Consider the following 13,545-nt stretch of genomic DNA (forward strand, 5'->3'; position numbering starts at 1 on the left):
AGATGTATGGATGTGTAGGAAGCGAGGAGTGTATGTCAGGACAGGAGAGTGAGGCGTTCTATCCTCTCTGCCTACCCCTGCGGAGAAACGGGGTGATAGTAGTAGTCGCAGTAGGTTAGTTGGACCCTCAGGCCTTTAGTAGTCGGACATTTGAACAACATTTTCTCATTCGGTTAACTTTTGAACCAAAATAGATCGTATCAAAAACATTTTATACGAGTGGTCTAATACCGGTATCGTAAATGTTGTACATCTGCCTGCGGCCGGCAGGAGTCTAAGCGTCGCTAATCTGCAATTTCGATCGTTAACATCAATAGCCCGCGACACCGAGGGCATGAAAACTATGAGCAGATAGATAGTTGGCCAAAGAACGCTTGACCGAATGGATACTTGGCCAAATGGATACTTGGCTGAACGGACAAATAGGATTTTTTCTCAGTATTTTTAACTTGAAGATAGTAAGCCAAAGAACACTTGACCACATAGATACTTGTCCAAATGGATAGTTGGCTGAACGGACACGATATTTTTTTTTCGTTATTTTTAACTTGAAGATAGTTAGCCAAAGATCACTTGACCAAATGGATACTTGTCCAAATGGATACTTGGCTGAACGGAGAAATAGGATTTTTTCTCATTATTTTTAACTTGAAGATAGTTAGCCAAAGAACACTTGGCCGAATGGATACTTGGCTGAACGGAGAAATAGGATTTTTTTCTCATTATTTTTAACTTGAAGATAGTTAGCCAAAGAACACTTGACCGAATGGATACTTGTCCAAATGGATACTTGGCTGAACGGACAAAATAGGATTTTTTTCTCATTATTTTTAACTTGAAGATAGTTAGCCAAAGAACACTTGACCGAATGGATACTTGTCCAAATGGATACTTGGCTGAACGGACAAAATAGGATTTTTTTTCTCATTATGTTTAACTTGAAGATAGTTAGCCAAAGAACACTTGACCACATAGATACTTGTCCAAATGGATAGTTGGCTGAACGGACACGATCATTTTTTTTGGTTATTTTTAACGTGAAATAGAGGTTTGATAAAAAGGAATGCATCGATTAGTTTTATTAGTATGTAGAGATGGTCTAGACATGTGGAACGAGTGAGTGAGGAAAGAAGGGTAAAATAAATTTATGAGGCGAATGTAGTTGGAGAAAGAGGCAGAAGAAGACCAAGAAAAACTTGGCACATTCAAATTTGTCCAATGTCAGGAGTCGAAATAATCGGCGCATATGTATGAGATGCGTGAATGTGGAAGAGGCGAAGAATATTTGCAAAGACAGAGTGGTAAAGCGTTCTGTTTTCCTGCCTACCTCTGCGTGAAGCAGCTTGATGGTTAGTTAGTTTAATTTTTTTGAAGTGAGTTATACAAAAAGTGGAAGTGTCTTTAAAAAATATATTTGCCTCTTTTAAATACTTAAGTATTCTCGAAAACGCAGCATGTCAACATTATATCCGCAAAGCTAAACGAGGAATATAAAATTATTTTATTATATATACCATATTTACCGTCTCATTGTATTTTATTGTTTAGTTATTAAACTGAAGTGTGGTAATTAGCTAAATGAAGAAAATATCTAGTATATTATAACTTCAAGAATAATTCATATTGAAATAATACCTGTCATATTAATATTTTAGTAAGTAAAATGGTCCTTATACGTTTTACTTGTCACAAAAAAATTTACTTTCATTAATTGATTCGGCAGTCACTTTGTGGTAAAATCTATCCATTTTTAACTAATGTATTCAGTAGCAAATCGGCTGTTCAAACTCAAAACACAGTAAGGGACATTTTTTTTGAAGTACGTTTTTTTGCATTTTTGGACTAAATAGATTCTACTTAGTCCAAAAATGCAAAAAAAACGCACTACAAAAAAAATGTTCCTTACTGTGTTTTAAGTTTGGACAGCTGAAATACCACTTAGTAAATACTAAAAGTGGTATTTACTGAGTAATACATTAATTAAAAATAAAAATATTACCTTAAACTACCTACTAACAATATACTGCGCTGGAAACACAAGCTTCAAAACTTTGTAAAACTACAAATTTCTCTTGTTAAAGTTTCATTTTTATATTATTTTTTAAACGTCTTAAACAGTTGTCGTTTTATGTTATCAATCTTGTATTCTCAATATTAAATTAGAAAGATGTTTATTTGAATCTATGTCCCCCCTCCCTACCTTGTTACATGGATAATTTTAAATTTCACGTTTCCACGGTTAATGTATTCTGGTCTCTTTCTTATATAATATTTCTAATAAAATATCGTAACATTATTTAACATCCCCGGTGAAATATCTCATGTAAAGTTTTAAGAATTACTAATCGCCAAAAGTTTAGCCCTATGTTTCAAGTTTCCATTTTTTTTCAAATAATTTATGCAGGCTACATTTTCAAGCCGAATTTTGAAGCTAGGAAGTTTTTACTTTTATGATATTTTGCAACTCTAGAGAGTGTAATTAAACTGAAAAAATATGCTTATTTAATTGATATTATTATATTTATATATATATATATATATATATATATATATATATATATATATATATATATATATATATATATACATATATATTTATATATATATATATATATATATATATATATATATATATATATATATATATATATATATATATATATATATATATATATATATATATATATATATATGTATATATATATATATATATATATATATATATATATATATATATATATATATATATATATATATATATATATATATATATATATATATATATATATATATATTTATATATTTATATATATAAATCACACTCACAGATATTAGATTGACTCCAGTGGAGTCAAAATATACTTTGTTATTCAATATCAGTATTTTTCAGAACGGAACTTTTTTTTTTTTTTTTCATCATTAATTGTATATATATTTTTAAATAACAATTTTAAACATATTAAAAAAAAATGTTAAGACCCACCAAGCCAAGCCACCTTGTGTGTCTTGTTAGTGCAGTTCATTTTGAATACAGTTTTTAACCATTTTAACGTAATATACACACAAAAAAGAGAGAAAAGTTAAGAATATATACATTTTACAATTTTCATAAAATTAACCCTTGATCATTTACCCATTCATTTATTTTGCCTTTGTTCCATATTTTATTTTGACCTCTGACATCCGTCGGCAGCAAATTAAAAATGTTCGGAACGATTATTTGCAGTGTTCGACTCTCATATTTATTGTTTATTCTTGGGACTATCAAACCTTCGTTGTGTGTAAATCGTGTATCATGGTTGTGTACTAAAAGATTTTGATATTTTTGTCTTGTTTGTTGTTCAACGAATTGAATTATCGAAAATTCATATTTTCCGAATACATCCAAATTTAGCTTCCGCATTGACCAGAAGTGCATTACCATGGGTAATATAAATTGCATATTGCTAGAAGAATTTACAGGCGTTCCGAGTGGAATCCACGTCTACGGGCTAAAGGTCTATTGCGCAGTTCGACGTGATGGATTCGGTAAATGGGAAATGCATTTTCGCAGAATGCAGCTTTTTCATTTCGCGCTTAACGCTATAGGAAACGACCTAGGGTACTACCGAACTTGTACCTTCCCGTTGCACACTGCACATAGAGCCTTTCTGCATTCCCGGAGTACTCTTGCATACTCAATAACGGATGATGGAAATATTGCAGTACTGCTTTTGACAGGAGGAAAAATTCTTGCATTTCGGTTGTAAAGAAAATAAGATTTCGCGATTGTACGAAGAAGCTTTCATGAAAAGTTCGATGAGCAATACATTTTTGACAATAAAAATCTGTTTTTGTAACTCAGTCAGCAGTCACAGTTACCACCGCGCATGAGTATTCCATTCTCAGTTAAGTCAGTGAAACTAAATTGTATATTTTTTATTTAAGTTTTTCTTGATAACTTGTTAAGTTTTACTGGAGTACTGTGGTTATTAATCATGGATAGAAATGGTAAATGTAACACGTTTGTAAAGCGATCACTTAACCAGCCTATGACAGATCGTAAGCCCTGTAAATACCCAGACTTCCATATTCTTTTTCATCTATTGTTTCATAAAATAAAGGCACATAATATTCAGCATATAAGACCTAAAAGACGTTTTATGAACTAGGTTTAGAACGCAATAGTCTCAAAATAAGCCTTTGCAACTTGTTTCGGTATAAGATCCATACACACAATAAATATAAATGTCATACTTACAATTACCAGACGAAGAAAATAACGTTTTATGAACTACTTTTAGAACGCAAGACGGTTTATGAACTATAGGTCTAAAAAATAATTGTCTCAGAAAAAGTCATTTTAACTTGGTATTATACCATATACACAACAAATAAAAATGTCTCGCTTACGATTCCCAGACAAAGAAAATTCTAAATGTATTTAGTAAATGTTATCTTTATTAAAATTATTCTGTCGTGTGGTAAAGCTATGAGCTGTGCAGCACTTTATTTGGTCTGGATTCCTTCTCTGTCTCCTGTTTACAATGCGGGGCAATATGCACGCCACCCTTTTCCCACCACAAGGGGAGGGGGTGAACTTGTCTCCTACGGATATTCGGAATATTCCTTTGTTCCGTGTCCTCGGTCCTCGCGCCCTCTACAGATTTTTAGCTTATTTTTGTTTAGTACTCGCGAAATTTTCAATAAGGTTTACCCTGCGCCGAACCCATTGATTCGACGATACCTTTACATCAACAATATCGTAAAAACCCTAGATGTGATTTTTAAATGTGTAAATAAATAAAGTCTTAATGTTTTCTGGCGTCTATCAGTGTGTAAAATAATCCGGTTAGGATCTTCCATACAATCTCAATTTGTACAATTTAGTTCTAAAAATAAATTATTTTTAATATAAATACCTATTTTCCTCTACTTAATTCATCAAATTTGTAATATCTAATATCAAATTTGTACAATTTAGTTCTTAAAATAAATTATTTTCAATATAAATACCTATTTTCCTCTACTTAATTCATCAAATTTGTAATATCTAATATCAAATTTGTACAATTTAGTTCTAAAAATAAATTATTTTCAATATTAACACCTATTTTCCTCTACTTAATTCATCAAATTTGTAATATCTAATATCAAATTTGTACAATTTAGTTCTAAAAATAAATTATTTTCAATATAAATACCTATTTTCCTCTACTTAATTCATCAAATTTGTAATATCTAATATCAAATTTGTACAATTTAGTTCTAAAAATAAATTATTTTCAATATAAATACCTTTTTTCCTCTACTTAATTCATCAAATTTGTAATATCTAATATCTAATATCAAATTTGTACAATTTAGTTCTAAAAATAAATTATTTTTAATATAAATACCTATTTTCCTTTACTTAATTCATCAAATTTGTAATATAAATTTTAAATCTGTGCGGGACATTCGTCTTTGCCACAAAAAAAAATACGATTACTTTTCTTTTTGTTGCTCTAATTTATTTCACTCGATTGCAAAAATCTCCGCTGCGAGTTTTAATTTGTTTTCTATCCTGGTTCTTTGCATGACGCCATTCCAGTTTGCTGTGGAAAATGGTATGACAATGCTAAGGAGTGGGTCGATTGCTGGAATTAAGTAGTATTAGAGCTGCCTCCCGTTGTGTGCAAACTATTCGTCGGATATCGAATCACTGATATCTGCATGCATATTGACGAAGAAAAATACCGGATGTTTTAATACAAAAAAATGAACCTTGGACAGATTTACATTTTGGCATCTCAACGTACATGACAATGAATATGGAAGTCTGGGTATTTATAGGGCTTATGACCTGTCTTAGGCTAGTTAAGTTATCACTCTATACACATGTAACATTCACCCATAATGGACAACCACTCTACTCAAATTATTGGAACTCGTACATATATCATCAATCAATCAGTTAATCGACTTCACAACAGCCATCTTTGGTTGGATTGGGGAAGCTTTTATTTGTCAGAAACCCTTTATTAAGATGTACGCTAGATAGTTGCTACTAGCATTTAGATATTATTTTTTTGACATCTCAACATAGATGAAGAAGAATATGGATGTCTAGGCATTTACGGGGCCTACGACCGTCAAAGTCTGGTTTAAGTGATCACTTTACACACGTGTAACATTCACCAATTCTACCCATGATTGACAACCACACTACTCAAATTCTTGGAAGTTCTATATATATGATCCAATTTTGAAACATTGTACTTGAATCACTAGAATTTTCACAAGAGACATCTATTGGTGAGATGAAGAAGCTTTTTTTACTGAGCAGAAACTCTTTTTTAGACACACTCAAACTATAGAAATAACTTTTTTTAGAAACTAGTGAAACTAGTATTTTGTAGAAACGCACTCAAGATGATTTGAACATATTTAATTACATATTTTTAATAATACACACAATACACAATGACATGAATTGTTTTAGATTCAGTACTACGCATTATTAAAAATACTTAATTATTCTATTCTTCGGTTTAGAATTTTCCGATAGGTGTATAATACCCAAATAAAATAATAGTATTGGCGGTATTCTAATGAAACATAATGGATTAATGCTGTTGATAAACGAATATAGTAAGTGTACTAAAATGTGAATATAGAAGCCTGGGAATTTACAGGACCATTCAATCTCTGGTTCAAGTGATAAGTTCATACACTGTATAACGTTCACTACTTTGCCCACTATTTAAACCGCATTTTTTAAATTTTGATTAGCTGTATATACATGCAAGTTATTTTTAAGGTTTTTACGAGATCTACAATAAGTAACTAACTAACCATCACGCCGCTTCGCCGCAGGGGTAGGCAGAGAGAATCGAACGCCAAACCACTCGGTCTTTGCAAACATTCTTTGCCTCTTCTACATTCAAGCATCTCCTCATACATACCCGACGATTATTACGACTCCTGACCCGGCCGCTTTCAAGTATTTGACATACCTGATTGTGCCAAGTTTTCCTCGGTCGTCCTCTGCTTCTTTTTCCAACTACATTCGCCTCATAAATTTGTTTAACCGTTCTTTCTTCACTCATACGCTCCACATGTCCAAACCATCTCAACACACCTTTCTTAATTTTATCGATAATGCTTATCTCAGCCTTACATTCTTTCCTTATTTCATCATTCGAACATCTATCAAACATCGTTTTGCCACACATTCGTCTGAGCGATCGCATTTCGACTGCATTCAGTCTGCTTTCATCCTTCTTTTGCCAACTCCATGCTTCGCTTCCATACATTAGGGTTGGAACCAGAACTCCATTGTGTACTGCCAGTTTAGCTTCCGCTGATAGATTTTTATTTGCTAAAACTGATTTTAGTGCACCATTCACTCTGTTCAATGCTATTTGAAATATATATGTATTAATTTTAAATCAAACACAGATTTTTTGAGTCTACTAAATTAGTAGACTCAAAAAATCTGTGTTTGATTTAAAATTAATTCATAAATTAAAATGGAGTTCTACAAATTATACGCCAAATCAATAAGTATTTGAAATATCTTTATTAACGCATGTAAAGAAAACACCATAGTAGGATTCCACAAAGAATTCTTCAGCAAAGATTTAGACATCCTAAAAATATTGTGAACCAAGTAATATTGAATATATTTTGTATAAATTACTATTATTTAAATACACGTTTTCATTCGTACGAACTTATCTTGCTGATTGATGCATTATCAAATTAGTTAAACATTGTTCGTTACTCTGCGGTTTTCCTCGCGGCCTCGTCATTCCACGCGATTTCATAGTATCTGCAGTATGGTTGAGGTGTGGGTATTTTCGCCCCAAATCTATGTCGGCAATTAAAGACCGATTCCGCGCAAACATAATCAGATAATTACCAACTTTTGAGTTCCCGATCCGGAAGTATACTACGGCTTACGTCACCAACGTTGAAAATCTCAGTCACGAATACTCGCGGTGGATATCGCGTAATGATGATTAACACGATTTAACGTTTTTTGCACTATTCAAATTATGAAGCAACGAGACAATGCAAGTTGCGATCATTTTTCTCACAAAATTCATTTGGATTAGATAAAATTATCTAATAATATTTTTACTAACTCTTTAAGGCCGACTGTCATTTTTAATATCTTTACACTAAGCAATCAGGTTGCTTGCTATTTACTTGGATGAGATCAAGTTTTATAATATTTTTATACTAACTCTTTAAAGCCGAGTGTCATTCTAAATATCTTTAAACTAAGCAATCAGGTTACTTGCTATTTACTTGGATGAGATCAAATTTTATAATATTTTTACTTACTCTTTAAAGCCGAGTGTCATTCTGAATATCTTTAAACTAAGCAATCAGGTTACTCGCTATTTACTTGGATGAGATCAAGTTTTATAATATTTTTACTAACTCTTTAAAGCCGAGTGTCATTCTAATTATCTTTAAACTAAGCAATCAGGTTACTTGCTATTTACTTGGATGAGATCAAGTTTTATAATATTTTTACTAACTCTTTAAAGCCGAGTGTCATTCTAAATATCTTTAAACTAAGCAATCTTGCTATTTACTTGGATGAGATCAAGTTTTATAATATTTTTACTTACTCTTTAAGGCCGAGTGTCATTTTTAATATATTTAAACTAAGCAATCAGGTTATAATATTTTTACTAACTCTTTAAGGCCGAGTGTCATTTTTGATATCTTTAAACTAAGCAATCAGGTTACTTGCTATTTACTTGGATGAGATCAAGTTTTATAATATTTTTACTAAATCTTTCAGGTCGAGTGTTATTTTTAATATCTTTAAACTGAGCAATCAGGTTACTTGTTTTTTTTTCTATTAGATCTTCTTTGAAAAGAAAATCGTCCTGTGTATTTTTTTTTCGGTCAGTAAACGTGCGCTATTTTTTGCATGATCAATAGATGATAGAATGAAGGTGAAAACATTTAGTCGTAATTGACAATCGCACAACTCAAATTTTTCTCCTACATATATATCATAAATCCCATGACGTTTTATGTGTGAGTTCACTGGAGCCATCTTCACACGACATTGCTAAAAGGAGGTAATTAATTCCGATGAGAAAGGGTCGAATGTGTTTTCGATCTTACGTAACGTTTAGTTTCATTAATCTCAGCGTTTAGTTTGTTCCTACATATACGCTCGGTCCGGAAGTGCGGATGTAACATGTAACCTCCTTCCTTTTACCTCGTTTAAGGCGAGTTGCATGCTTCCTCGCCTCCCCTGCACGTGTGAGGTATGAAGCCATTTTATATCTCGCAAGACCTTTTGCCTGGCTTCTGGTCAACGCCTCCGCAAAGCCGAGAGAGATTACTTCCGACCGTGGCAAATGCATTTTTACGGCAGGAGGCTAATGTGCACCTCTTATTTGGATCCTAGAAACCCCATTTCATGTTGCCAAGAACGTGTTTGAGCGATTTCGAGCGACCGTATGAAATGTAGAAATAAATTTCGATCGGGTTGAAATCTTTAAGGCGTGTATCTATTATATTATTTTATTATTATTGTTGGTGCAACCATACGTCTGTAAGGCCTTTATATATAGAATATAAGAAAATAATTTTGTATGTACAGCAATGTAATGGAACGTAAGTACATGACACAATATAAAACATATTGAAAGAAGGGCAAAATATAATAAACATAACATAAAAATATTAATACAAATTAAGTGTAGGAAAAAAGAGAAGAAAAAAAAGACACTCAAAGCCATCGCAAGAACATTACACTCACATGTCGCTCAAATTCTGAATATTATGAACTCTTATTTATACTACTCACCACTCATAGTGCATATGACGCTTATTGGATAGATGAACTTTTTATTGTCCGTATAATACACAATATATATATATATATATATATATATATATATATATATATATATATATATATATATATATATATATATATATATATATATATATATATATATATATATATATATATATATATATATATATATATATATATATATATATATATATATATATATATATGTCGATTTTTTAATTGCAATAAATTTTATAATGAAAAAACACATTATTTTTTAACTTTTTGTAATACATTGTCGTATTGTGGTCCCGTGGTTAGTGTCGTGGGCTCTGATTAAGAGATTCTTAGTTCGAACCCACTCAACAAAACTTCATTTCTATTTTTAATAACGCCTACGGAAAAAGTAAGAAATTATAATATTTCTGTAAACCGTGAAAGCAAATATTTATCTTATCTAAAGAAAACAAACGTAAGCGCAGTATTAAAATTGTAACCATGCTGTATAATGCCATGTTATTGATGGGAGATTAAGAATTTAGAGAAAATGGTAGTGGTAAGAGACATTTCATGAAAATGAATAACGTAAAGAGTGCAAAAATAAACGCAACGGAAAGGAGAATAAGGCTTTCAAGAAAATATTTTATGTAAAAGACAGCCTGTTCTTGAAGCCCCGGCGGTGAGCTTAATTCTGTTTAAATAATGGAGGGCTTATAATTTTATGAAACTTTTCCATAGACGTCATTTCACTCTAAATGATATCAAGAAAACATAACGCCTTTCCCAATGAAAAAAAGTTAGTTTTTGCACCTTCTGCGAAGTAGCTATTTCGCTCACTCCTTTCAACAAGGTCATATATCAAAAATCGTCAATTTTCAGTTGTGCTTGTTTTCAGAATGCCCAGAAAATGTACTATATCCCAGCAAAAGCGGCATATTTTCAACTTAATATTTAAATAACCCGCTACAGTGCAGAAAGTGTTGTTTTTGGATTTTGAAGAAAAAGTATTGATTATTTTTTTTTTAAATATACTAAATATTTATCAAATGGAGAGAAAACATTCAGGTTTTACCTGTTGCTCTGTAAAAAATTCAATAAATGGCTCAATATTTATTTTTAATATATTCTATTATATTTTTGAACTTTAAAAACGATATCCTGCAAAATCAAGTTTTTTGATATATGACGGTGTTGAAAGGAGTGAGCGATTTGTCGGTAACATTAAAAGATCATATTTCCGGAATGGTAAATATTTTTATTCGCCTATACTCGTACACACAAATATGCATAACGTTAATTTTTTACTATTTTACTTATTAGACTAATATTAAATTGAGGGTTGGCATTAATTTTATCCCCCTTAAGAAACATGCGGTAAATCTGAAAACTACTCGGTTATTTCGAATACTGTAAAAATAAACTTAATTTTAATTAAGTTTAACATGTTTTCCATACCTGAGGGTCTTTATCAGTAATCCAGTATCTGAATATAAATAATGATAATAATAATGTATATGATATTCAATTCAAACCCTTATCCGCACCCAATGGTGCATAGGGCACTGCATCATATGAACGCAGTGTTACCTTGATCGTTAACACACGATGGAAAGGTGATCTGCCCTCCGATGCAGGTACCAGTCCAGGGTAATATTGAATTAATATAAGAGTGAAAGAATCACTTTATTTGACCCTTCCTGGGAATCGAACCCGCAACCTTCAGTATGGTAACCAAGCGTGCTGACCATTACACTATTGAGGCGGAAACATGATATATATATATATATATATATATATATATATATATATATATATATATATATATATATATATATATATATATATATATATATATATATATATATATATATATATATATATATATATATATATATATATATATATATATATATATATATATATATATATATATATATATATATATATATATATATACGTTTATTACATCACGCAAAAATATAAGATGTTAGCAGGAATTTTTTTAAACGTGTACCAACTTCACTCCGAAACGTATCCACATAATATAACATCTATTTTGTATCTGACCGAATCGCCTTCAGTGAAAACTGAATAAATTGTCTATTTGTGGGCATGGTTTTTCCTTTTCGTAAAAATATTCAATTTTTCGTGCGCTTCATACCCGAGAGAAGAATTCCGAGATTTTTTTTTATGTTTTCCCTTTCGTGGTTTAGATAACACAAATTCTGTCATTCCTGAACGTGTTTCCTCGGCTTCTCATCACATAATGTTTTTCAATTACATTTTTGGCGGTACAGATCGTGGAAAATTTTTATTTTTCTCCAACCTCTCAACTTTTTACAATTATCTCTGAAATCTTGCAATAAATAAATTCTTTCCATAATTCAAATTACGTAGATTTTAAATTTTCAAATGAATAAAATATGTTAATATTATTGTTTTAATTTAATTTTGTTTTGAAATAAAATACGGTTAGCGTTATAGGGTTATTATGTAATTTGTTTATTATCGTTTTTGTTCTTTTGAAATACATTTTAATACTTCATTATACTAAACAAGTATTAAGGCAAAGTGATTTATATATCGCTCACTCCTTTCAAACACGTCATAAATCAAAAACCGTCAATTTTCAGTTATGCATGTTTTCGTAATGCCCAGAAAATGTACTATATCCCAGCAAAAGGGGCATATTTTAAACTTAATATTTACCCGCTACAGGGCAGAAAGTGTTGTTTTTGCATTTTGAAGAAAAGGTATTGTTTAATATTTTTTTAAAAATAAACTAGTTATTTTTCTAATGGAGAAAAAACCTTCAGTTCAATAAGTGGCTCGTCATTTATTTATAATACATTTCATTATATTTTTAAAGTTTAAAAACCATCTGAAAAATCAAGTTTTTATTTTATTTATGACGTTCTTGAAAGGAGTTAGCTACGTGTCATAGCTAACAATGCAATGTTGGATACCTCAATTTTGCATGTAATTGAGAAAATAATTTTCCCAGATTAACCTTGCTACAATCAAGTCTAAAGTACAGAACTCACTATCAATGCTTATTTTTACTAATATTATAATTTTATTATTGGAAAAATGTGTTAACATAAAGGACGCACTATGTAAATGTAGCTCTTTTAGTTCTGTAAGTTTTTAAGAATTATTTGTACTGTATGGAAAAAACTGTGTTTTCGGTAAATATATCACAACCGTAGTATTTGTTTTCACAAAGACGTTTAATTAAAAGTTTTTGATTCTTGTGTTTATCGAAAATTTGAATAGTGTGGTGATGAATGGTGAATGTGTAAAGTGATCACTTTACCAAGCATATGACGGTCGTAATCCCCGTAATCACTTCTACATCTATGTTGAGATTATTGTTTCGGATATATAATATAGCGTCGTTTTCGTAAAATAATGTCAGTACAATATTGACATATTGTACTATCTACCCACAATCAGGGGCGAGCGTTCCATATAGGCAGAAAAGCAGTGCCTATCCTAACTTACCCGCCTGACATAAAAACGCAACCAGTACCTACCATACCTTACTAAGTAGTACCTAGCTGCTTTCCTTACTACCTACCTCTACTGCCTACCCTAGTAAGTAGTATCTTGCTTACCTTACTACCTACCTCTTCTGTCTACCCTAATTAATCCTCTTTTGCACGCCACTGCCCACAATCTACGTACATACTTCTGAAACGATTGCCACCACTTTTCATTCCTCATTTCGCAAGTGTTTATAATGTGTT

At 31.1% G+C, this 13,545-nt stretch overlaps 1 protein-coding gene across 2 annotated transcripts in view; it reads left to right on the top strand.

The window, feature by feature from the left end:
• The window catches only part of kuz (zinc-dependent metalloprotease kuz), a 181,555-nt gene that overhangs the window by 106,049 nt on the left and 61,961 nt on the right, over positions 1 to 13,545 (top strand). The window lies entirely within an intron of this gene.

Source organism: Brachycentrus maculatus, unplaced genomic scaffold (genome assembly GCF_059751285.1).
Source record: "Brachycentrus maculatus isolate JH-2025_06_01 unplaced genomic scaffold, ASM5975128v1 h1tg000362l, whole genome shotgun sequence".
NCBI lineage: Eukaryota > Metazoa > Arthropoda > Insecta > Trichoptera > Brachycentridae > Brachycentrus > Brachycentrus maculatus.